Raw genomic sequence first — 27,912 nt, forward strand, 5'->3', positions numbered from 1 at the left:
AAATAATGGGAAGTAGATTTAGGACTGAGTTTAGGAGGAACTTCTTCACCCAAAGGGTTGTGAATCTATGGAATTCCCTGCCCTGTGAAACAGTTGAGGCTCCTTCATTAAATGCTTTCAAGATAAAGATAGATAGTTTTTGAAGAATAAAGGAATAAAAGGTTATGGTGTTCCCGCCAGGAAGTTGGTTTAGCACAGTGTGCTAAATAGCTGGCTTGCAATACCAGCAGCGCGGGTTCAATTCCCATATCGGCCGGAATGTAGTGACTCGGGGCTTTTCACAGTAACAGGGCTGGTTTAGCACAGGGCTAAACTGCTGGCTTTGAAAGCAGGCCAAGGCAGGCTAGCAGCACAGTTCAATTCCCGTACCAGCCTCCCCGAACAGGCGCCGGAATGTGGCGACTAGGAGCTTTTCACAGTAACTTCATTTGAAAACTACTTGTGACAATGACCGATTTTCATTTCATTTCGTGCAGGAAAGTGGAGCTGAGTCCACAAAAGATCAGCCATGATCTCATTGAATGGTGGAGCAGGCTCGAAGGGCCAGATGGCCTACTCCTGCTCCTCATTCTTATATATGCAGATGTTGAATTGATTTAGGACTAGATCTATTAATATTTAATAAAAATATAAATAGTTCACTTGGGGCACACCATATTATAAAATATAGCATAGGCAGAATCCACCTCAATGTAACTGCAAATGTTACACTTCAATTAACTCTCTTGTGCGGTAGTTTTTATTATTCGCATCATCCATGTAATTTATAGCACTTGAGAAGTAAATTGAAAAATAAATTCTGACAGATGGCATACACTTTCTACAAAGCAGGCTGAATTTTGAGGGAAATCTGCTTGATGCAGCTCTTCAAATAACAGGGACTCCTCAAGAAATACACCCTGTACTATTGATTTGAATAGAACCAGGAAACTATCGGCAAAACTTTGGTTTCAGTTGCATAAACTGGTGAATATATGACACAATATCTTACAGAACCTTCACAAACAGTAATGTGACAATGACCATCAGTTTCAGTAATGTCGGTTGATGGATACAAATGGGCCACCACATAAGGAAGATCTCACCTGCTCTTTTTCAAAACAGCATTTTTTTCTCCACTTAGGAGGGTAGCATCAGTTTGGCACCTCTTCTGAAAGATGGCACATCTGAGAGTGCAGCAATGGAACATAAACCTACATTTTGCGTTCAAATCTCTGGAATGGGACCTGAACCCACAATTTTCTGACATAGAGCCGTGACTAGTATTTGAAAATAAATCATGGGCGCGATTCTCCGGCCCCCCAGCCAAGTATTTCTCGGCAGCGGGAGGCGGCGCATCATTCGCTGACTGCTGGATTCTGTACTCCCACCACTGACAATGGGATTTGCCATGGAAGCCACCCCACACCACCGGAAGGCCAGCGAGCGGTGTGCACTGCTGGCAGGACCAGAGAATCTCATCGGCAGGCAAATGGCCAGAGAATTTCAGCCTATATTCCTGTAGAGAGAAATAAATCTCACAGGATTAGTGTTGGTAATGATTTCATCGTCCACATCATGAGATGAATGGTCATCGCATTTTGAAGATTTGCAAGAATCCAGGGAGCTGGGAATGGAAAAGAGGCACAAGATGCTAATTCTGGGAAACAAATTGAGAATACACTGATCTAATTTAACAAAGGACAAGGTATTGCCCAGTTTAAAAGGAAAGTGATGAAATAGAAAATATTAAATTAATGAATAAAATACAGGAACTAAATAGTCAGGTGGCACCAATGAAAAACTCTGACATATATTTACACTATTTTGACGCAATTGGATCATAAATTTCAAGGTTCTGCAGAAACACAAAGGATACCTTCACAGACTTTCTACCTCCATGAAACAACACGATCAAGTGCTTAGAGACAACACGGAAAGTTAACACAGGATTCTGAGTACCTGGGTCATTGTGTGAAATACTTTCTTTTAGTTAACCTTAAGATATGAATTTGACTGCATGTTTCCAGCTATGTGTGTAAGAGAGAGGATAATTCAATTACTGATGTTTAATGTCAGATAGCTGGATGATCTTATCCACGAAGCACAGTTCAAAAGAGACATTTGTTCTGATTTAGCACCTCAGCATAAAGGCCAAATGTAAAAGCATGATCTTGAATAAAATCAATGATTCCCGTCAACTGTTCCTTCTTTGCAAAAAACCTTCTCCAAACAAGAGTGCGTGTGATTTCATAGGTCAGCTAGGACTCTGCTCCCTGATTGCAGTTTTCCACAGCCAATCTCCTTAAGATCTCGAATTGCAGAAGGAGGAATAACTAGAGGTAGCTTCTGTAAGCTGTAAACTAGCAATTTCCCCTAAGGTGGGCACTCTGCCGATGCAAGACAAAAGTGAAGATTTCGGAGAAGTCCATCCAGTATCGCCAGATTGATGAAAAAGGTATCTCCAATGGAATTTCGATTTTCTACTGGGATTATGCTTGGATTTATTGCAGGATTTACTTCAATGCTTCCACCAACTGGTTTTCTAGTGTTATTGCAAAGTGTCTAATTTGGCAGAAGGATGGGAACCAGGATAAGGTACAGACCTTGAAATGACAGATAGCACTCGGGAAAGAAATAGTAACATATTAGGTCAGACTCGAGTAAGGTGAAATGCAATAAGGTTTAAATTAGGATGACAGCGCATGTATGTGAACATACAGAATATAAGGTTGGTGTGCTGCAGGCACAGAAAGCCAGATGGGAATATGATGTCATGGCGATAACGGAGACCTGGCTCCAAAAATGGCAAGACTGGATAATAAATATTCTTGGATACATGATGTTCAGGAAAGAAAGGAGGAGGAGTGAAAGTAATGATTAGGGGAATACTGAGTGGCGGGAAAGCTTTTAGAATGAGGGTATAAATTCAGACACTAGGTTAAATGTTGATTAGTTAAAGAAAGGCAGCATAGATTTGCTAAAAGTCTTTTTAAATTATTCTTTCACAGGGTGCCATTTGCTGTCCATCAATAATTAGAACATAGAACATAGAACATAGAACAGTACAGCACAGAACAGGCCCTTCGGCCCTCAATGTTGTGCCGAGCCATGATCACCCTACTCAAACCCACGTATCCACCCTATACCCGTAACCCAACAACCCCCCCTTAACCTTACTTTTATTAGGACACTACGGGCAATTTAGCATGGCCAATCCACCTAACCCGCACATCTTTTGGACTGTGGGAGGAAACCGGAGCACCCGGAGGAAACCCACGCACACAGGGGGAGGACGTGCAGACTCCACACAGACAGTGACCCAGCCGGGAATCGAACCTGGGACCCTGGAGCTGTGAAGCATTTATGCTAACCACCATGCTACCCTGCTGCCCCTTGTGAAATTGGTTGTGATCCACCTTCTTGAACCATGACGGTCCATGTGGTACAGGTACACCCTGTTCGGGAGGGAGTTCCATGATTTTGATACAACAGCAGCAAAGGAACAGCCAGGACCCCTGGTGCTGATTGGGGGAGGGACATTGTTCCCCAGAACTGGCCCTTGGTGTGTCCATTTAATGTCTGTAAGAGAGACAGTGCAGCACAGTTGAGTTCCAACCTCATAATATGTCATTTACAGCCAACTTTCTAACTGAGACATGGCTTCCAGGTTTGAGGTGGTGAATCCACTTCTCTTGGTCTTTTGGGTAAATTTTATTGGAATGCACATTGGGAATTAGTGCGTTGAGATTAGGACATGCGCCCCTGCAAATTTTCAACGTTGAAATTTCCTAAGCCTTTCACCACAGGTTAATGTGAATGTTAACCACATATTTAAGTGTGGTTCAATTTGCTTGAGGATTATTGTCACGCTGATTTCTTCACTTGAAACAAGAATGCTGGGACTTTTGCTGTTTGTAACATATATAAAATGATTTGGAGGAAAATGTAACTGCTCTGATTAGTAAGTTTACGGACGGCACAAAGATTGGTGGAATTGCGGATAGAGATGAGGACTGTCAGAGGATACATTTCAGTTGGAGATTTGGGCGGAGAGAAGGCAGATGGAGTTTAATCCGGACAAATGTGAGGTAATGCATTTTGGAAAGTCTAATGCATGCGGAAAATATACAATAAATGGCAGGACCCTTAAGAATATTGATAGGCAGAGGGATCTGGATTAGCAGCTTCACAGGTCACTGAAAGTGGCAACGCAGGTGGAGAAGGTAGTCAAGAAGGCACACGGCGTGCTTCCCTTCATCAGACAGGGCATTGACTATAATCATTGGCAAGTCATGCTGCAGCTGTATAGAACCTTAGTTAGGCCACACTTAGAATATAGTGTTCAATTCTGATCACCACACTACCATAAGGATGTGAAGGCTTTGGAGAGGGTACAGAATAGGTTTACCAGGATGTTGCCTGATATGAAGGGCATTAGCTATGTGGAGAGGTTGGATAAACTCGGTTTGTTTACACTGGAATGACGGAGGTTGAGGGGCGACCTGATAGAGGTCTACAAGATTATGATGGGCATGGACAGAGTGAATAGTCAGAAGCTTTTTTCCTGGGTGGAAGAGTCAATTACTTGGGGACATAGGTTTAAGGTACGAGGGACATTGAAGTTTTTTTTACACAAAGGTTAGTGAGTGCCCGGAACTCGCTGTCGGAGGAGGTGGTGGAAGCAGGTATGATAGTGACATTTAAGGGGCATCTTGACAAATAAGTGAATAAGATGGGAATAGAGGGATACGGGCCCCAGAAGAGTAAAAAGATTTAGGTTAGACAGGCAGCATGGTCGGTGCAGGCCTGGAGAGCCAAAGGGCCTGTTCCTGTGCTGTACTTTTCTTTGCTCTTTGTTCTTTGTTCTACTGGCACCCTGTCCAGCAGAATCTCAATTTTTAAATTCTCATTCTTGTTTTCAAACCTCTCTATATCCTCACCCCTCCCCACATTCGTAACCTCCTCCAGTCCTATAATCCTTGAAGATCTCTGTGCTCTTCTTGCACATCCCTGATTTTAACCACTCCGTCATTGGCAATCATGCCTTCAGCTTCTTCAACTCAAGAATTCCTCCCTAAATCTCTCTGGCTGCTTACCACTCTCTCCTCCTTTAAGACGCTCCTTAAACCTATCTCGTTTACTAAGTTTCTGGTTACCTGTCCGAATATCTCCTTTCATGGCTCAGTGCTTTTTTAAAAAAAGAATGCTCTTGTGAAGCATTTTGGAACATTTTGCAACATCAAATGCATTATATAAATATAAATGTTATGGATGTCATTTTTTTACTCTGTCCTTCTTCTGGGCAACATACACAATCAGAAGCAGCAATGGCGCTCATATAAAAATGCTATTTGTGGTCACTAAAGCACACTTTTTCTGTCAGCTACAAGACAGAATAAAAGAGAAAATAAGTTTTATTATAAATCCTTCAATCACTTCTTTTCTCCCACCTGGTGCCACATGTAGCAGCGCCATCTCCAGAGGCCTTTGTATTATTACAAACTGGACTTTGGTGACTATTGAATTAATTCATCTTGACTGCGTGATGGGTTTTTTGCGCTATGCAGTCTGACGCAAGGAATGAGGGCACATGCTGCTGCCTACACCAGCTGTCACTCAACGTGCTGAGAAAACAGAGAAAAATCTTGTCATTGGGAGTTCAACCCCTCTGGAGACCGAAGTAAGAAACTCAGCTTATAGTTATGGCACGTAGCTCAGTCAGTTCAAGGACAGTGCTACCAGCAACACAAAGTGACAGCAATTTTTGATATGGACAGGAAGCCTGGCATAATCCCTGCCAAAAGCTCACTGTCCACTGAAATAAAGCACTGTCATTCATATACAGGTCCAGGCCACACTAATTGTGTAATCCATGAAGTAAGATACACCTTTAAATATTTCCATTTGAAAACTGTGAATAGGAATTTTTTTTGTATTAGCTAAGGAAATAAAAGGTGCAGAACCCACCAAAAAAGGCAATTTTACAGTTCAAAAAGGCTTTACATATTGCTATGCTACCTGGAGAACAATTCTTTTTCTTGCCAATTAAATCAAACTTCTTTTCACGTTTACAGGCAACGGCAGGTAATTTGGTCTTTTCTTTATCTATCAAAGGGACCTCTTGCCCAAGTATAGAGGCAGGAATGTAAATTAATTGAATTCTAAATCTGAAATAACCCCACTTTTGAAATGATTTGTCCCTAGCAAAACAAAAAAAACACTGCAGGATAACTTGCATTATACAGCTGAGAACTAATTTTCTTAAACAGAAGCAAGAGCAAGGATTTTTCTAAGTTAGCTGACACAAACAAAGCGTTACATTTTTAAAGCTTTAATCAAATAAGTATAGGATTTGTGTCATGTTTTATAATCTATTTATCTCTCTGTCCTTTTGTGCTAAATTAGCATCTTGTGGAGATTGCAATATTTAAGGTACAGGATGTTCCAAGGCTTGTTACATTGGTTACTGCCTTGTAACAAGGGAGGAACCCTCTCGGAGTATTGTGATAGGTCACTAGATCATTTCAAGGGTCAGTGAACAGCAGTTCAGAGGCAGTCAGTAGTTCTGGGGAGTCAGCCAGCAAATGTCACAGAGACAGGAACAGGGAGGTAAGTTAAAAAGCATAAAAAGGCTTTTAATGGAGACTCGGGAAAAGCCCAGAAGATCCAAGGGGGGTGTCGAAGATTGGTGACTCTATGCTGTGGGCCGTTGGAGCAAAGATTCCTCTTTGGAGTAGTGGTGTTCTGATTGGCACATCTGAAGATCTGGAATTGTACTTGGAGGGTGAAACATGAGTGTATTTGGAAACACAGAGGAAAGGAGTCTCAAAAGGCGCTGTTGGCTATCGTTGAAGCTGCTTGAATGGGAGCAGCCTTCAAAAGCAATTCCAAGATGAGATCTTCAAATGTGGAGAATGGAAACTCTGAAGAGAAAGACGAAATTTCAGTGAGAATTTGGCTCACAAATGACAAACCATGGAATCGGTTTTGGTTATATCTGTCATTTATTTTGTACTGTGCTGTGTTCAATCACAGTTCACCTGTTCATTCACATATACCTCATACTTACCCTGAATGTTAAAGTATAGAATAGACATTGTAATCTTTCTGAACTTGTATAGTAAGGTTTATTTTTGTTTGCTCAAAACGCATGGAATCTTGTGGTTTTATTCACATAGTAAGCATCTTCAAACTCGCATTTTATCCACTTTCAACAAAATGTGATTGGTCCATTGTCCTTCTAGATGGTAGTGGTCTTGGATTTGGAAGGTGTTTCTTAAGGAACATTGGTGAGTTCCTGCAGTGCATCTTATAAATGGGATACAATATTGCCACTGAGCAGTGATGGAGAATGTTTGTGGAAGGGGTGCCAATCAAGCGGGCTGCTTTGTCCTGGATGGTTTCAAGCTTCCTGAGTGTTGTTGGAGCTGCACTCATCTAGGCAAGTGGAGAGCATTCCATCATACCCCTGATTTGTGACTTGTACATGCTGGACAGGCTTGCGGGGGAGAGGGGGGGGGGGGGGGGCAGGAGGTGAATTACTCACTGCAGGATTCCTAGTCTCTGACCTACTCTTGTAGCCACAGTATTTGCATGGCTTTTCGAGTTCAGTTTCTGGTCAATGGTAGCTCCCAGGATGTTGATAGTGGTGGATTCAATAATGGTAATGAAATTGAGGAGAAAACCTACTGACTCCAGATGCATAGAACTCAAAAAAAACTCTTTAAATTTGAAGGTTATGAACAAGAAAAAACTTAAGCACATATTTTAAAGTTACACAGTTGAAAGCCTTACAAAACAATTTCCCAAAAAACATTTTTGGTCAGAACGCACAAGTAAATTATCTTCTTGGCAACAACCCCCCTACGGGATTTTTAACTATAAAATCCAGTAATATGACCTAAGGCATCACTTTTGTTGTGTACCATCATCTTCTCTGGCAATGAATCTACAGAACTGCTGGTGACGGAGCCAGAACTAGGATTTATTAATGTACACGTGGTAAGGTAACGATCAGATACAGACCAAGTTATCATTGAGTTACATTAGACTCTCCTGGAACTACTCTTACGCACAACTGTCCTCCACACCTTACAACCATCTGCTGGTAGCCAGATGTTACTTGATTTATATCTGATGCCACCTGCTGGTGGGTGGTCACACTGCTGAGTTCATGGCTACCTGCTGGTGAGAGGTCATACTGCTGAGTACATGTAATATTATCTACAGGCATTTCACCACAACTTTAATCAATGTATGCCATACAACTCCTCAAATACTTCCATTCTGATGTGGAAATCCAAAAAAAAAAAGGTTCATAAACAGTTCACAAATGTTCAGAGAACAAAGATTTTTCTGACTTGACTGAATGCTGCTTCAAATTCACAACTTTCACACCTTCTCCCAGCACAAATCTGGGATGTGATCTAATCTCCTCATTGCACCCGACTCAGTGATGCGACGAGGCTGTTAAATCTCGTGATAGGCTTCTCGAGAGATTTGCGAGGCTTAGAATGCCTCGCGAGATCTCGTGAGATGTCTCTGGGCGCGATCCAGATTAACATATTTAAGTGAGCTCATTTAAATATGGCTATGCATGATTCTCCCGAGGCCCAGCAACTGACATCCTCACCTGGGAAACCTTGTCATGGCGCCATTTAGCTCTGGTCCACTCAAATGTGGACCAAGTGTAACGACACCTGTGGGGGATTCTCCCAGGCTATTGGAGACCCTTGAGTAGTTTGACTCTTGGCAGGGTGGTACCATGGCCCTCCCACTGGCACCCAGGTACCTTGGCACAGCCAGGGTGCCAGAATGGCCCATTAGAAGCAGAGTCATTCTCGGCGCTGCAGGTGCCGAGAAATACCCTGCTATACATACTCAAAATAAGACTGTCTTTTGCATGTTAAATTGCACCCCTGGTTTCAGAACATTTTTCCCTCACACAGCCACTTCAACTCAGCTAAACATTTTTCCTTAAATATAATTTTTCTCTTTCATCTCAGATTCTGTGTCCTCAAACACCTCCTTGAACTCCACTTTTCCAAATAAGAATTTTTCATGTTTTCCTATTGCCTCCACTTTCTGATCAATAAAATATAATATACCTTCCCCTGTCTACTTAAGAAACCTTGGTGTGTTGTAAAAGTGCCTTGAAACTTTGGTATATCCCTTTGAAATTCAACAGCTGAAAAGTCAAGTGCCTACTTATCTCACAATGCAAATTATAAATCTAATCTCCCTATAACCACTTATTACAAATGCATGAAACAAACATGCTTACTCCTTTTATCTCTCAGCTCTCACAGACAAGCTGTCTCTATTAACCTTCCCCCACATTTACACACACTTCACTCACACAGTCTTAGGCACACTCACCCACTCTTATGCATACATATTTCTTCACAGAATACCACCATATTCCCACAAATATAAAAAAAAATAACATTCATCATCACACTTCCCTAAAAGAAAAAATATTTTTAAAGTCATCTTCATTTTCTTAACTCACTTTGTATTACTTACTATATTTATTTTTCCAAAAATACTTTTACACTATAGTGTACGTGCATCAAACATGAACATACATACATGAAAAACAGTCACTTTTGTAAGAACAAAATTCATTCCAGTCCATTCTAAGTATCCCGATATCCAAGTCGATTTGAATTTAAGCTCTTAAAGATGCGTCTGCAATTAAATTCTCTCATTGAACCACATGCTTAATTTTAAATCAAATGGTTGCAATAATAAGTGCCACAGAAACAGTATTTCACTTTTACCCCAAAGTTTCTCTAGAAACATCAAAGGGTTGGCTGTAGTCAGTGTATGTATACATTTCTTCTGGTGTACATTCAACGCCTGTGAGAAATACTCCACTGGATTCTCAAGTCCCAAGTCACCTTCCTGTAACAACACCACATCAGCACCCACATCACTGACGTCACAGTCATGTTAATCTGCTCTGTATAAGCAGGTGCTGCTAAAACAGATGTAATAATCATTACAGCTTTTAAGCTGTCAAATGCAGTCTGACACTCCTGTGTCCATTAGATTCCTCTGTTCTTTTTAATAATCAAGTCAGTGGAGCAACTACATTGCTGAAATTTAGCACTAATTTCTGACAACATTCACTCATGCCAAGAAATCACAAAAAACATGTCATTTTATTGCAGTCACTGGGAACTCTACAATAACTTTTACATCTAGTGGGTCCGCTTGACCATGTCCAACGTGTGGCCTAAATTTTTAAGTTTTGCTTTATCAAATTCACTTTCGCCAAATTTCCAACCAAATTGTCTTCCTGTAGTTGGTCAAACAGTTCCTTTAAATGCTGTAGATGTTCCTCCCAGATTTGACAGAATACCGCTAAGTTATTAAAGTGGACAGCACTATTGCTAAATTCTGCAATCACTTTGGTTGATAATTGCTGAAATGTTGTTGGTGCATTTTTCATACCAAAGGGCATTACTTTGCATTGATGCAGACCATCCAGAGTTACAAAAGCTGAATTTCTTTGCCCTTTCCAATAAGGTTACTTGCCCATATCCTAGGAGCTAATTTTTGTGATAAATGCTGACTGTCCAACTCTCTAGATACACTCCTCCAACTGTGGAATAGGCTATGAATCTGCTTTGGTGACTAGACTTGCTTTGTGGTAATCAATACGGAATCTTTGCGATCCATTCGGTTTAGGCATCATTATGATGGGTGTATTCCAATTACTATAACTGGGCTCCTTGATATCATTCCGAAAGTTAATTCAATTTGTTTTTTCACTTAAGTTGATTTTACTGGACTTAAATCTACATATATTATACCATTTCCCAGAATAATTGAACTCCTGCAATGGGCAATTTCTCTATCACTCCAACAATTACCTCTCCTGTTTTCAAACCACTTTTCAAGTTTATTTTAAATAATTAGATAGATCTGAACCCTCCATGTATTCCACAGACAAAGACTTTTTCCTGCTATGACCCTTCAGGACAACAGATGGCACGACATACCCATAACATTAATGATTATTTGTACATGGCCCCTGTATCTCTGAAGACTTTGAAAGTCTTTCCTGCTTTCCCCAGAAAACAAGGCTATATGTTTCCTGTACATATGACATCTCCCTTTCAAAGCTTTCTTGAGCAGGTTATGAACACATTTCCACCTCTTTGGCTAATTCTGACTCTTTGTTTGGCATTTGTATAAATGCTACTGGTCACTTGGGCCAAAGCCCATAGCACTTTTATTTACAGAACTCTTCTGATTCCTTCCCTTCACTGCAATCGGTCTCCCATTTAACTGCCAACAATTTGACCTTGTATGTCCAGCCTTGTTACAATTACAGCATACTACCTTTTCATCCTTAGCAGACTGATATCCTTCAGCTTGCTCCTTGTTACTCACACATTTACCATCACTAGGTTTTCTATACCTTTAATTTCCTTTTCGATTCCCATATAATTATTTTCCTACACTCAACTATCAGTGTGAAATATCATAGGTATCAGCTCAAACAGCACCTTCCCTGATCATTTTACTTTATCTTTCACCTAAATATCTTCTGAGAGTTACTGGAAGACTATTTTTAAATTTTACCACAATCATACCTTTTCGTATATTTTCAAAATTCTTATCCAATTTCAATGACTGAAACCATTGATCCCAGAGAGTTTCTTTTTCTCTTGCCAACTCTACAAATGTCTGAGTAAGTCTCTTTCTTACATTCCTAAATTTCAACTGATAAGTTTCAGGTACAAGCTCTTAAACATTTAATCTTGCCTTTATAACCACCTCATTGCCTGCACATTGCTTCTTCGATAAGCTAGCATGCACATTCATGGCTGTACCTGGCAACACTCTGTAACATTATCGTTCAAGCTACTCATGGCCAGTTCAATGCGTGAACCAGCTTTTCATCCTTGGTACCATTCCAGCAAATCTCTGCTAAACCAGCTCCAAAGCTTTAACATCATTACTAAATATGCTGCCCAGAATTGAATGCAATGCTCCATGTGAGGCCTTGCCAATGTTTTTCCAAGGACCATATATATATATTTTTTAAAACAGCCTTTTCAACATGTCCTACCAACTCAAAGATTTACGTATATGTACCCACAGATCTAGCTGCTCTTGCACCCCCCTGAAGAGTTATCATTTGGTTCATATTGCCATACCCTCATTCTTCCTGCCAAATTGTATCGCTTCAAACTTGTCTGTTATAAATTTTCTCTGCCTTAGATCTGCTTACTTAGCCAGTCTGTCTATGAATTCCTGAAGTCGGTTACTATCCTCCTTGTGATCTACTCAATTTTGTAGTTTCATATACTGAGTAGATGTTGGAATTCTACCCATGTTTAGCTCATTAAAATGTAAGAAAAAGAGCAGTGAACCTAATAACAACCCTGAGGGAACACCGCTTTCTACTTCTCTCCAATCTGTAAAACAACCCCTTCAGCATTGCTCACTATTGCTCTGCCATTATTAATTTTGTATGCATACTGCTACTGTTCCTTTAATCCTCTGGTATTTTATTTTGTCAATATGACAGTTATGGGGTATGGAGTGTATGAGGTGTCAGAGCTGGGGTTAGTACATCTATCAGGGGATTGCGTTGTGCTCTTCTCAGAGCAGGTCGGCTGCATCGGACCTCTGCTGACATTCAGCTCTCACCTGTGGCTGTTTGCATGCGACAGCGGCCACACCCCGGGACACTGCCTCATTGCGCAGACTAAACTACGTAAGAGTAGTTGACGGGCCTCAGCTCTTGATGAGACACAGCTTGTCTTCTTGAGCATGTGAAGTCTGTTCCTGGTGTATAAAGTTTACAGTCCAAAATGAAGTTTTGTTCAGTACGGGGGAGAGGGTAACTGAAAAAATAGCAAAAAAAATGTTCCTCATCTATGATTCTATGAATGTACAGTGACATGATGGCATCATCACGCCAGGGGTGCGATGACATCTCATGCCATGAACACGATGATATCATCACACTGCTTGCACTGGTAAAAAAGGTATATTGAACTTCAAACGGAACCCAAAAATAAAGTCATTTAAAATAAAACCCACTTTAAGGGGAGGCACTTAAAACAGGGATTTACTGTATAAATACAAGCTGTTATTGTTGTCGTAATCTTTGGTTGTTCAATAAGGAGGGTTTAGATGACTCAGCATGGTGATTCATTTATCCATTCTATGATACAGAATTCAGATTAGTGGCAGTTAGTACACAAGCACTTGAACACTATGAAAAAGATTGGGTTTCAAATTTGGCTTAATAGTCAGCAGAGGTAGAACAGGAAATATAACACAAAGTTTTTTTTTAAATGGGAATTTAAAACACCATAAAGAAAAATTCAGTGTTTCATGAAATTTTCTTTTGTCTCTTTTTGTGATATTTCTGGAAACACACATCTTAGATAAAAATATTCCGATGAATTGCTCTCTTCCACTTCCTGATGCACTTTCGCTTCTGAATATTCTGAAAGTTATAAGGGGCGTGATTCTGCCGCAATTGGCGGGATGGCCCGACGCCAAGAACAGCGCAAACCACTCCGGCGTCGGGCCACCCGGAAGTTGCTGAATCTTCCGCACATCCGGGGGCTAGGCCAGCACCGGAGGGGTTGGCGCCGTGCCAACTGGCGCCAAAGGGCCGGCGTGGTCCCGCGTATGCGCAGAACTGCCGGCATGGCCATGGCGGAGCCCTACAGAGGCTGGCGCGGAAGGAAGGAGTGCCCCCACGGCCTGCGGATTGGTGGGCCCCAACCCTGGGCCAGGCCACCGGCAGATCCCACCGCGCCACCCCGAGGGCTCCACTAGACGGCCTACCAGCCAGGTTCTGCCGTGTGGGACCATGTCCATTGCATGTCGGCGGGACTGGCTAGGAACTGACGGCCGCTCGGCCCATCGGGGCCTGGAGAATTGCCAGGGGAGGCGCTGCCAACGGCCCCCGACCGGCGTGGCATAAACCCTGCCCCCGCCCGGTAACCGGAGTCGGCGCTTCCCCCAAGGTTGTTAAAAGGAAAAGAAAGGGCAATTTAAACAAAACTCATTTGGAATTATTTAGAGAAGAATGATCATAATCTAGGAACACTGGAATTGATTGATCACATCCATCCTGGCTAAATGCAGTAACACAACTTTTTCTCTGTACTCAAATTTGGAACGGTAAAATGACAGATGTATTGAAGGATCACCCTCATACATAACATTTCTTTTCCCATAAGATATTTTATCCATCTATTTGATGTAAGGTCATGCTTTCTTCTTCCTATATATCTAAGATTATGCTTCCTTCCATTTCCATTTTGCTTTTGTTGCCTCGTTATATGTGAACCAGGATTAACTGCATTACCATGTAAATTGGATGCCATTTACAATTAACTGTGCAACACGCAACAATATTTGCAAGCGTATTAAGAACTAAAGAAAATAGTAAGTTTGAACTGTTTGCAATTTTACCATCCAATTATCACTATGTTGATCATGCCAGGATACTTTGGCCAGTATCACCAACAGTTTGTCGTCACAAATGTACACCATTGGTAAAGTAAAGTACCATCTGGAGCAATAATAGCTCATTCAAGTCACATACGTTTAATTTTGTTGCATGGGATACTCCATCATCATTACAAATCACATTCAGACTTAACAGCAAGAAATTAAAAGTTGCCCTTTAATACGTGGAAGAATTTACTGCAGAAAATGAGTGTGAACAGTGAGGACAGGAGGTGCATTAAATTGTAAACATCTTGGGAATGAAGATTCCTCCTCAAGAGACAGTAAATAGAATGATTGACCAGTGACATTGGTCATACTAGGACAGAGCTCAATCGCACTGCCTGACATCATGAAAACAGGTTTTTTATTACTTGCTATTTGTAAAACCTTGCTCTGTGCAAACTTGCTATATTACAACAATGAGTACAGTTCAGAGGCACAAATTAGCCCTGGGCAGAATTCTCTGATAATGGGGCTATGTCCCCATACCCGCAGGAAAACGGGCGCAAATCACTCTGGACTTTTTTCTAGGAAGTCCAGAGTGATTCTCCCTTTTGAAGGGGCCTAACAGGGCCCCGGAGAATCCACGCAGCTCTGGCTGCCGATACAGGGCCCTGTACATCCAGCCGCGGGTCCGCGCAACTTAGCGGACCTACACTGCAGGCTGGCCCCCACAATATAGGCCCCCCCCCCAGATTGTGCACGCCTGCCGATCAGTGGCCCCCGATCACAAGCCTGTCCATCCTAAAGCCCCCATCCCTCCAGCCCCCCCCCCCCCCCCCCCACCGGTGACGGATCCCCCCGCCCCCCACCAGGGCGGCTGCCACTCCGAGTGCCCGCCGGGTGGAACCATGAATGAACCAACCGCCCCAGATCACATGCGCACGACTGCCCAATCACGGGTCTGACGCCCTATTCGCCGCTCCCGCAGTGAGCACGATTGTGGCGTGGAGGCTCGGAGAATCCCGCCCCCTGGAATTGTAAAAAGTGTGATATTAATGCAAGTCTTTCTTTCTATTTAACACCCATATGTGACAATTCTGTGCAGCCTCAGTAAAAAGTGTGATCAGCTGCAGTGAAGCTCAAGGGCACAATGACGCAAACCATCTGAGCAGTAGCAATGGCAAGTGGATTGCCACTGCATTCGTAAATTTCTCAACACAGCACTTCTGAACAATCCCAGCTTTCAAAGTATTGCATAGCACAGTGTTAATCAGGAAACTCTGTCAGAGCTGAGTAGAGTCAGGGACAGACAGAACATATTCTCTTTTTAAAGTACCAACCAGGTTTGGTGCCAGGTTCTCCAATTCTGAGGCGAAGTGTGGAGGATCCGTGATGTTTTACGTGGAAAAAATCGGCAGAGCCCCCTCACCGATGCTGAGACTGGTGAGGGGCTAGCAGCTGCGCCACATAAAATTCCCAGCCTCCACTAAATAAACAGCCGGAGAATTGCCGGGTCCGTAGCTGCGCATGCGCACGGTGACGACCTGCAGCGGTCGTGCCGTACAACATGGCGACGACCGTGCGTGGACCCGACCTTCCATATAGTGCCCCCCTGGCCACCCCCCACCAGTTCCGACAGCCCTTGCGGAAGCCCCCCGGGCCAGCAGCATGTCTTCCGCCTGACTGAGGCGCCACTGGACACAGTCCGCAGCCGCCACGCCGGGTTCCCGCACGGCTGGGACCGCACGTCCCCCGCACCATCGTGAACCCGGTCCATCGGGGGCAGAGCATCCGGAGAGTGCTTTTAGGTGACCTGCTGAGGCCGTGCCAACAGCGTGTGGCACGCGCCGTATTGTTATCGGTTTGGAGGGGGCAGAGCATGCGAAACCTGTGTCAAATAGGCGCCACCCCCAATTTTGGCGTAAAAAGGGATTCTCTGCCTGATCGACGATTACAAAATCGCCGTTGGGAAAAGGAGAATCTCGCCCCCAATCTTTGAATGGATGAGTGAGTGGGTGTTGTGGGTAGGTTGGTGAGATGGATGAGTGGTTAAGGGAATAAATGGGCGTGTAAGTGGGTAGATGGGTAGGTAAACGAGCTGGGTAAACATAAGAACGTCTTGCTAAAATTAGACAAGGCACTAGTTAGTTCATGCCTGGAATACTGTCAAAGATTTAGTCCCCTTATCTAAGGAAAGATATACTGACATTGGAGGCAGTCCAGAGAGGTTCATTAGATTGATTCCATGTATGGAAAGAGTTTCTTATGAGGAGAGGTTGAGTAGGTTGGGCCTGTACTCACTAAAGTTTTAAAGAATGAAAGGCAGCCTTATTTGGACATATAGGGTTCTCAGGGGCTTGGCAGGATAGATACTGAGGTTCTTTGTTCTTGTGATCTGCACTGGAGGAATGCTGGTCCCACGCAAAACCCCCCCCCCCCCCCCCCCCCCCCCGCCCCCGCCAACCACATTTCCAGGTCCCATCCTGGAAGGGCAGCCCTTCAGTGACAATGTTGACACAAACCTGCCAAGGAGTATACGGGAATCTTTGGCTGCATGCCAACCACCAGACCCCTTTAAATCATGGGGCACCCCGACAGGAAGGGAAGCTAAGGCTTGCGAACGTCCTCTCCCTCCAAGATGGTGATACTGAACTCCCCCTTCTGGGTCCCTCGTGTCCTCTCCTTGGCCCTCTGCAACTGGCACTAAGAAGGTGAGGATGACCTGAGCACTCACATCTGATATTAGAGGTGGAATGGCATCATGCCAGGAGCCGCTGAATGTTCAGTGAGGGGGTTCTCAAAGATGTGTGCTCGCTAATGGCATGTTAATGTATTAAAATGAGGTTCTAGGTCTCCTGCAGCATTTTTAAGTTGCTCCTCCGGCGAAGGGGGTTGAAAATTGGAATTCATGATCTCGCCAGCAAGATTCACGTTTTCTGACTATCTCCAGATTTTGCACCAATGGCCAACGTAGGCTCAAAATCGCCCCATTGTAGCTATAAGGAAGGGGAGCAAATATGTTGAATGGGCCAACCATCCAAAATGTATTTTATTTGGTGTTCAAACATTCAGACTGCATTAAGGAACAAGGATCTCATTAATGATTTTTGTGAGAACTAATACCAGGTGCTCTAGAAAAGGACCAATTCAAATAAAGTGGGCCAAAATGTTTCTTCTGTGTTATAAACATTGATGATTCTACGGTGCACAGGCCTTCAGAGCTACAGGTGCTTCTCTCCCTCATTGCCCCATACTTTGCACATGGAATACGTAGCAATCCACATCATAAAACCATAGAATTGCTACAGTGCAGAAGGAGGCCATTTGGCCCCTCGGTTCTGCACTGACCCTCTGAAAGAGTACCCTACCAAGGCCCACTCCCTGGCCCTATCTCCTAACCTGCACATCTTTGGATACTAAGGGATATTTTAGCATGGCCAATCCACCTAATCTGCATACCTTTGGACTCTGTTAACTATCATCTGCTAACTCTGAGCTCACATGCACGTATTCATGAACACTATGGTTCTCAGCATCAAAATAACAGGCCCATTATACCAAATATAGTCTTGCCAAAGAACTATACAGGGTCAAAATGACTTACAACCAAATATTCTTAAAATGCATTTCAGTGCACAATTAGTCTTGAAGTGACCAAAAGTCCATTCTCATTTTGTGAGAGTACAGAGGATAGAGCCTGACACTGAGTAAGTTAATCTCATCCCGCCCAATCGCCTTAATAGCTTTGGATGTAGCAATGTCCAAGAGCAAGAACAAAATGCAGTTTTTTTTTCTATAGCTCCCAAACATTATTAAATTATTTTATCATTGGGCAGGTGTAGCTTCATATAGTGCTGAATTCCCTAGCTATTAACCGTATGACGGAGATTTAGTTAGCACTGTTGCTTCACAGCACCAGGGTCCCAGGTTCGATTCCCGCTTGGTCACTGTCTGTGCGGAGTCCGCACATTCTCCCCGTGTCTGCATTGTTTTGCTCCGGGTGCTCCGGTTTCCTCCCACAAGTCCCGAAAGGCGTGCTGTTAGGTGAATTGGGCATTCTGAATTCTTCCTCTGTGTACCCGAACAGGCGCCAGAATGTGGCGACTAGGGGCTTTTCACAGTAACTTAATTGCAGTGTTAATGTAAGTCTACTTGTAACAATAATAAAGATTATTAATTAATAAATATTATTATTATTTCAGAATTCCCAGATTTGCCAGTCATTTATGTCACCTGTTCATTTCACAGTTGCTCAGCTACTAAGCCAAACAGTAAAGTGCATTTATCAGAAAAAATTTTACCATGGAAGATATCAAATGTAGCTTTCTTACTTGTTATTGACTTGTTCTAGAATTGTCAAGGGGCTACCGATTTCATGCTGTTTCGTGCTTTAACAGCGATAAAAACTATTTCAGATTAGCCTAAAGGCAAATTGACTACTGAATAGTAAATTGTCTTGACAAAGATGTTAGAGCAGCTGTTATTCACTCTACGTTCCATGAGGTTTGACAAGACTAAGTCTAACTTTGACTCTTACTTCCAGCTAGGCATGACCTTCATTGCTCTGACTCATAAACGACAATGCAGGTTGAAAGGGATAACAGACAAACACGTAAAACGTATCTATTTCCTCAACTCTAGTTCCGAGGACTTGAGTTGTGCAAGTTAATTTTCTTGAGCTTGATTTTAATTCATTTGATAAGGTTATCTGAGTTTATATTTTTGGTATTTCTTCAGCAAATAAAGATTAATGGTCTCAAGTTTCCATTAAGTTGTATAGAAGCTTTGTGGACAAAGACAAAGGGCTGGATTCTCCATTTTGGAGACTAAGTCCCCACGCCAGCTTGAAAACGGTGGTCTTTTATGCCAGGAAAACTGGCACACAAAATGGCCACCGATCAAAACGGCCACCGATCCCCTGTTTTGCTGGGGGCTAGCAGGGAGGCAGAGTAGAGCTCGCAGCTCTAGCCATGAGCATTTCCGGTTCCGTAGCCTCAATTGCACATGGCGGCGGCCTGCAGCGACCGCGCCGTGCATCATGGCGGACTCAGCCCACGGATCCGGAACGCAAAAGTAGTGCCCTCCATCGACCGTTCGCACGCCCCGAACCATAAACCCACAGTGCCCCCAGCCCCGAATGAAGCCCCTCCTGCCCACGGATCGGCCCTCCCCCTACTGTGGCGGCGCTGGACTGAGTCCTCAGCCACTACACGAGGTTCCCGGATGGTGAGAGCCCACATAACCCACGCCATCGGGAACTCAGCCGGTCGGGGATGGAGCATCGCGGACATTGACTGAGGCCGTGGATAATTGATGCGTCAGGGGGCGGAGAATACATAAACCGGCAGTGCTCCCGATACTGCCATCAAAACGGATTCTCCACGCCGTTGCCGAAGCGATTTCGGCATCGGGGAGCGGAGAATCCAGCCCAAGGGACGCAATTTTCCCACCTTGTACAGCGGGAGAGACCAAAAACGGATTTTGCATGGAGCGGTGAGCCGTGCTCGACACACCCGATCCACGGCGAAGGCGTGAACTGGATCATGCCCTCGCTGGGCATGATGCAAATAATTAATGCCTCATTTAAATATGTGCAGCCCGTTTGAAGTCACAGTCTCCCAGTATTCACCGGCCGCACCGGCCAGGCCTCATGAAAATTAGTTCAGGTCTCCAAAAACGGAGACCAGAAATAATGACCACGTTATGGGGCTCAGAAGCTATTCGAGCCCCCAGGAAGTTGGGACAGGGTTGGGCAATGCCCTGGCAGTGCCTGCGGCACCCAGGCAGTGCCAATCAGGGTACCTGGTAGACCCAGCTAAGGGACGGTGGGGTGTGGGCAACTCCCAACCTCACTTTGTGATCTGGGCCTACTTTAAAATGGGGTCCCGATCTCTGAGGAGCCAGTCTTGATGGCGACTTTAGTTCCCCGACTCGAGACCCAACATGGCCAGCATATCTCATGAGATGTCGCTCGTGAGATTCACCCGACTTGCCACGTATCACGCGATCTAGCTCTATCTGGATCCTGCCCACAGCCTGTGCTATGATCACTTTTACTGTGATTGAAATGGCTCTGGCTAACAAAACAAACACTTTTGACACTTAAAAGAATCTTTGAAAATAATCTAACCATCGGCTTCTGTCCATTGATTGATGGGTACTCTGCTATCAAAGTGAAATTACCACCTTCTGCTTTTTCCATCTAAAGTTTAGACAGCTGTAGCCACAATGAATGTTTGGCTGAGTTTCAGCACAGTAGGTCTGACAATGAATTACTGTCTTAAGAGGTTATAAAGATTGTTCTTTTGATTTAGTTTCTGGTCTGTTCACGTAAATTAATAGGATTAGAAGTTTCAGAACGTGTTTTCTCTTAATCAATGATGTTGCATTTGATGGAGTCATTTAATAAATGAAAACAGATATTCTTCCCCCCCCCCCCCCCCCCCCCCCCCCCCCACCCCCCACCCCACCCCAAGGAATGTAAAATATTTTCCATTGCTATTGCATGCAATATGAGGAATGTTCATACTGGATACTGGATGCATGGCCATGGGATATACATGGAGGTACATGTGGGGGGTGGGGTTATGAGGTGTAAGGGAGTGAGGGGGTAAGGGTTAGGGAATATTTGAGCTGTGCTGCTGTCACTGAAAACTGTGGTGGGCCTTCTCACCAATTCCCTTCCGCACCCATACTACCCCAGGCTGATTCACAGCACACAAACTGCAGGAAAAGACAATAATCCCACACATCAGTTGGTAGTTTTCAAGCTGAATAATGACCTGACTTGCTTCCAAGAGAAAAATCCAGTTAATTGATTTCAAAAACTTAATCAGATCAGCCATTGCCCAGTTGCTGCATTATCTCCTCTGGGAAAGTTATGACTTCAAGTCCCATTCTAACCATAAAACCTTTGCTGAGGAATTGCTGCACTGTGCGATGAATTCCGAAAATTACCTAAATCGACAGTCAGAGATCAATGTTCATGAACATCACTACCCAGCAGGCGTCAAGGGTTTCTGCACATGTGTTATCTGTAGAAAGGCCACACGTGTCCAGTTTTTGTTCTTCTTTATCTTCAGGTCATCTACGAATGTGCTGGCCAGAGAATGGCTGCACATGAATTATTTGTTGACTGGGAGCCGGCCCTGGGCATATGAGCAGTTCATTTTTTTATATCGTCAGATCGGGAAACTAGCTTTTTTGCCAGTGCAAAAAAATGAAGAAAGGCCTGTTCTGTGCTGTACTGTTCTATGTTCTATGTAAAAGTGAAACAGAGGTCAGGTGACCTGAAGAGAAGTGCTATTGCAGAGAGGTGACTTATGGAGCAGGACACAGAGAGCGGGACAGGGAGAAGGCCCTAGGTGGGACAAAGCCAGGGATCGAAGACAACATTAGGTAAAGGATAAGGAAATAATCAGAAAAAAACCCTGTTGAACAAAGTTGAGTGAAAGGACCAAAGCAACTGATTCTGAGTTAAAGAGAAACCTGTGGTAGACTTGAAGCAAATTGGTTTGAAAGGAGCTAGAAGGTCAATGGAGGCAGCCCCCGTAGATTGGTAGCCCCTTTCTGAGGGTCTTTGGAGCTGTGGTGTTCTGTTTGGCACAGCCGGATATTTGAAAGTGTCGTGGAAGTTGAAGCTTGAGTGTACATGGAGATACAGGAGAAAAGAACATCAGAGGTTGAAATTGAAACCCTGGAAGTGGATCCTTATTGAAGGTGTATGAGTGAAAACAACATTTGGGAGGCAATTCCAAGGCAAATTCTTTGAGCGTGTAGATTCAAAATCCTTGTGAGAAAGAGAGAGTTTCAGTGAGAACAGTTGACTCATGGTGTCACAAACACTTTGATGTGGGTTGATGGGAAATCATTGGAACCTGTTTTGGCACCTGTCACTCATTTTAGGGTGTGATGTGTCCAACCACAGTTTGGCATTAATTCACATATACCTTCAACATTAGAGTATAAAGATAAATATTGTAAATTGTGCTACCTTTGTGAATTTGTCTGTATATGCAAAGGTATAGGGCATGATTTATCGGCCGCATCCCACCAGAACCAGGGGACGACGCAGCCAGTAGATCTTGGGAGAGACCTCCCCCAGGATTATTGACAACTGTTACACCTGGTGAGATCTGTGGCTAGTGCCACCTGGGCACCTTGGGACAGCCAGGGTCTGGCAGTGCCACCTGGTGCCAGCCTAACATTTCCCCCGCCCCAAGATAAGGCCCAGGGTTGTCCTGTCCATGTGAGGAGGTGTAATGGCGGCTCAATGACGCCCTTATAGGTGAGTTGGGGCATTGGTGGAGTCTGAGAATTGCATTGGGGTGTCGATTGCAGTGCACTTACCGCTCATTGATGTAATCGATGTTTGTGCACATTGGGGATCGTAAACTGGTTGCATTTCAGCTCCGATGGAGGAACATAGTCTCCCAAACAGAGAATCCAGCCCTAAGTGTTGACGCCTCAACTGAATTGTGCATTCCTGCTGGGGACGCTTTTTCTCAAGTAATTCATGACATGCCAATGGGCCAGCACCTGGGACTTGTGAATCAAGAACAGTTCTCACCAGGGCCAGAATTGGTGCTGGAGAACTTGACAAGCTGGAGCTGCTTATAAGCACTTCATTCCCCACGCAATCTCATTCCAGCCAACAAGATGACTCCACAAACAGATTCCCATCAATTTGTGGATGTGTAAATTGCCAAATCTTTGATGCAGGGGAGGGGCAGGGCACCCTCTTCCCCAGATGGGCAGAAGACTACTGCCCGCAGTTGTCAACTGGGCCTGGGCAGAGGTGGCAGAGGCAGTGAGTGCTGCAAGATTCACCAGGCAGATAGGCATGCAGTTAAGAATCTTTATTAGTGTTTCAAGTAGGCTTTACATTAACACTGCAATGAAGTTACTGTGAAAATCCCCTAGTTGCCACTCTTCGACACCTGATCGGGTACAAAGAGGGAGAATTCAGAATGTCCAATTCACCTAACAAGCACGTCTTTCGGGACTTGCAGCAGTAAACCGGAGCACCCGGAGGAAACCCACACAGACATGGGGAAAACGTGCAGACTCCACAGTGACCCAAGCTGGGAATCGAACCCGGGTCCCTGGCGCTGTGAAGCCATAGTGCTAACCACTGTGCTCCAGGGCCACCGGGTGCCACAAGAAGATAAACAACCACCTTAGGGCAGTTTGCGTGAGTCACACTTCTGTTACCCAGCATCACTCCTGTCCCTCACATCACCCCCCTAATGAGCCGGACAACCCCGATCCAGAGGGGACACTTCAAATTCACAGCCCAGTCATCAAGTCGCTCCCCGCTATGTCCCCCGGCTCCGGCAGCAACCCCCTAGCAAGCATAATTTTAAAGTTTTTCATTCTTCTCTTACCTGTCACTCCCCCTAAGCAGCCATGGCACCCAGTCCCTGTTTATATATACTTGAAGTAAACCATGTCCGCGTGACCTCTGCCCGAGAGGGGCGGAGCACCACGGAGGCCCGGAGCATACTGGGTCAAATGCGCTAATCACATTCAAATGAATGTAAATGCCGGTTTTGCATGCCCCCGCCAGCGCGGAGTGGAAACCTCGTTATCGCTATCAGCAAGGGACCGGAGCATCAAAATGAAAATTAAATGAAATTAAATGAAATTAAAATCGCTTATTGTCACAAGTAGGCTTCAATGAAGTTACTGTGAAAAGCCCCTAGTTGCCACATTCCGGCGCCTGTCCGGGGAGGCTGGTACGGGAATTGAACCGTGCTGCTGGTTTGCTTGGTCTGCTTTAAAAACCAGCGATTTAGCTGAGTGAGCTAAACCAGCACGGTGTGTGAATCAGCACCGGACATGGACCTCTATTTTGGCTGGACTCCCGATTCTCCACCAAGCGCGGTTCGCGTTTGCAGCATCGCCAAGACAGAAAATGTCGCCCCGTTTCCAATGACTACTGAAAAAAAAGCTGAATTGAACTGCCGTATGACATCCTCAGGTTATGAAAGGTGCTAAATCAACACATTTTCTTTCCTTAGGTACCAGGCATGGAAATTGGCTGCTGCATTTACTGCACTTCAAAAAGTATCCATCGGCTGTGAGGAGCTTTGAAATGTGCTGAGATCATGAAAGGGTTCCAAACAAAATGTAAGCATTTTCTTTATTTCTTTCATCTTTAGTAAACATCTTTTCTCATTATTTCATTCCACCCAGCCAAGCAAGCACCTTTAGTAGAACTGTGTCCAAGCTTACATCCATTGTGCTTCTGAGTCCAGATAATCACATTTTTCTGCCCCTCAGTTCACTCACATTGGCAAGATCTTTTGCCATCCTGTGTGTGGAATTTTCTTCCAAAACCTATCAATTGTGTTTCATCGCTCTCCACCTTTAAAAGCCTCCTCAAACCCTACTTCTTTGACAATGGCTTTGATTACCTCCCCCTAACCTTCCTCGTGTTTCTGATTGGTGCGTAATCTGCCCCATTTGTGAAGAGCTTTGGGACATCTTACAACATTACGGGTGACATTTAAGAGATGGTTATTATTGTTGTTCACAGGCACAGCATAATTCCATTGGAAATAAACGCAGAAAATGCTGGAACTACAAAGTAGGCCAATTACAATCTGAAAAGGGTAACGACCCTTTGTTGAAACTAAAACAGTAAGCAATGGTTATTCTTTTCAGGTACTGACGCCACTGCCATGTTTTTGCCGCATTTTAGTTTCAGCATTTTATTGTACACTCCTATTTGGTTCCTGTAGAAATATATTATTTCATCAATGCAGTTTTGAAATAATACTAATTTCTTCCACATATTTTTCTTGCTGGTGTTAAAGGATAGCAAATAGTGCTCTTATTAATAATAAGACTAACACCAAAAGAAAGAATGCAGTTTTAAATCGGTTTTCCCACTTATACATGAGTCAATCAAAATAAAAAGCCTGCCTATGAGTTTAATTTATAATGTGTGTGTCCTACACAGGAGAATTAGCCATCTTTGCATGTTTGAACTCATTAATTCCCTGTTTAGCACCTTAATTAAGTAGCTTAGCAGATGCTGTGTTCCTCACCACTGCAACGGTTACAGGCATCCAACTTCACAGAAAGTATCTCGAGTACCATTAGGCCAATGCATTACAGGGATTCTCTTTTAACCCACTCAGTGCATATAGAAGAAATTAATCCATTTTAAACTTTCAATAACTTGTAATACTGTGGATATATTTATTCAATAAGTGAATGTAAAGTGATTGAAATGCCTTATAGAAACTTTATAATTGATTTGAACTCACTTTTGTTTCACAGCATTCCAACCAAGTGCTAGTAAATTTCAAAAGTGCCCTAAGTTCACAGTTACCGGGATAGGTTAGGGAGTGGGACCAGGTAGAATTATCTTTCAGAGGACTAGAATTGACTCGATGGGCAGAATAGCTTCCATTTGTACTGAAACAATTCTGTGAAATTAATGAAAACAGATATGGATTTCAATACTTTTTTAGGGCTCAGTTTGGACAAGCCTGGGGCACGTTCCCCCGGCCATGCTACGCCATAAAAGCATCTTGTCACGGCGCAGCATGGCCGCTGAAAGCCGTGACACCCCGCTCCCGGGATCTACCCAGCTCACAAGGACTCGCAAGATTCAACGCAAGGGGAATTCACCTTTTAGCAAATCTGCATCCTAGTGCAAGGCAGAAAACCTCACTCTAATATGCATATATCCCACGGTTCCTGAGCCTTTGGGATTTAATCCCTTCACCTTGGGAACCTTGGGCGAGTGCCGTTTGGTACTGGTCCCCACAAACGGGAATCAGATGGAACAGCACTCATGGGGGTCTCCAAGGAACCCAGCTGCATGTCTTTTGGGCAGATTGGTGCCCTGGGAGTCTGTCTAGCATCCTGGCAGTGCCGAGGTGCCAAGCTGGCATATTTTGTGTGCATGCAATCGGGCGTGGGTGTTGGGGGGTGCAGGGGGGTGCCAGGAGACCCTCCCATATTGCATTCAGTCTGGGGGAGGTTGTCTATTCTATTGTAAGCCTCAGAGATCGGGATGCCATTTTTGACTCTCTCGCTACAACGGGGAGTTCTGGCAAGCGGGGCACCCAATTGTAACAAATGGGGCTATGTGTGACCTCTGCCGCGCGTTCCCCATTCAGTCCCCTTATTCAAAGTGAGTTGCCAGGAATCACGTGGCTGAATGCGTTCACTTGGGATCTTTGTTCCCTTTTGGGAAGTTCGCGCCCCAGTAAACATTGTCTTTATATCTTTACCATGAAGATCATTGCATAAATTTTATACTGTTTACATTTTTTATTTACTTGCACTGGGAATGTGGTTGATACTGTCATGGCCAAATTTATTGCCTGGAGAAGATGTAGGTGGACATGCTATTTAAACAATACAAGTCCTAAAAATGATGGTACTCCCAAGATATTCTAGTCTGAGCCTATCTATACAATTAAATTGGAAGGAAATGTTTTCAACAGCACCTCCTCCAAAACACACAACCTCTACCACCTAGAAAGTCGTCAGCAGCAGACACATGCCCGCCACCTTGAATTTCCCACCAAACCACACACCACCCTGAGTTGGAAATACAGCACAGTTTCTTCTGTCATGTGCGGGTCCCTTTACGAAATGGGTGTTTATCAAATAGCTGCAGTGATGTCATTTGTGGGTGGAGCTGGAATGTGATTCTGTCTTTTACTTTCGTTTTGAGCTGGATGCTGCTTTGTGTCTTGGTTTCGTTTTCAGCTGGGAAGCTGCATTCAAGCAAGAAGGTGTATTTTGATTTCTCTCTCTGCCTGCTAAAGAATGTCTCCAGATTGTTTGATGATTTCAAAGTAATACCTGTTTCTGTGAGTAATGCAAAACTACTGTTTTTGTTAAAAAGAGTTTTTGACTTATGGATGTTGTTAGGAAAGTTATTAAGGGTTACCTATAGAGTATTGTATCTGTGGGATTATCAGTGTTGGTAGTTTATAAGATGTTTACTGTCTGTTTATAAAATGTTATCTGGATTTATAGAACAAACATTGTTTTTGTTTAAACATACTTTAGAGCTCTGTTGCATCACACCTGTAAAGTGGGCCCTTGTGCTCCCCATAACCAAAATCTATTTAAAGTAGTGGGTCAGATGAACTCCATGATATACTTTGGTATTCTCTAAACCCTGGCCCATAATACTTCACTGTCGCTGGGTCAAAATCCTGGAACTATCTCCCTAAGAGCACTGTGGGTGTACCTGCACCACATGTACTGTATCGGTTCAGAAAGGCAGCTCATCATCACCTTCTCAAAGGCAATTAGGTATCGGCAATAAATGCTGGCCTATCCACATTGTGTGATATAATTAAAAATCAATCTGCCATATTGCAGCAACAGGAATAATCTGCAGTACAATAAAGCCTAATCTTGAGGTTTCATTTTGAACAGGTGTTATTGTTTAAGCTGGTAGCAGCAGAAACGAAAATATTCCTTCCCAGATTTCTCATTTACTTTTCTACAGAA

This window comes from Scyliorhinus canicula, chromosome 8 (genome assembly GCF_902713615.1).
Source record: "Scyliorhinus canicula chromosome 8, sScyCan1.1, whole genome shotgun sequence".
NCBI lineage: Eukaryota > Metazoa > Chordata > Chondrichthyes > Carcharhiniformes > Scyliorhinidae > Scyliorhinus > Scyliorhinus canicula.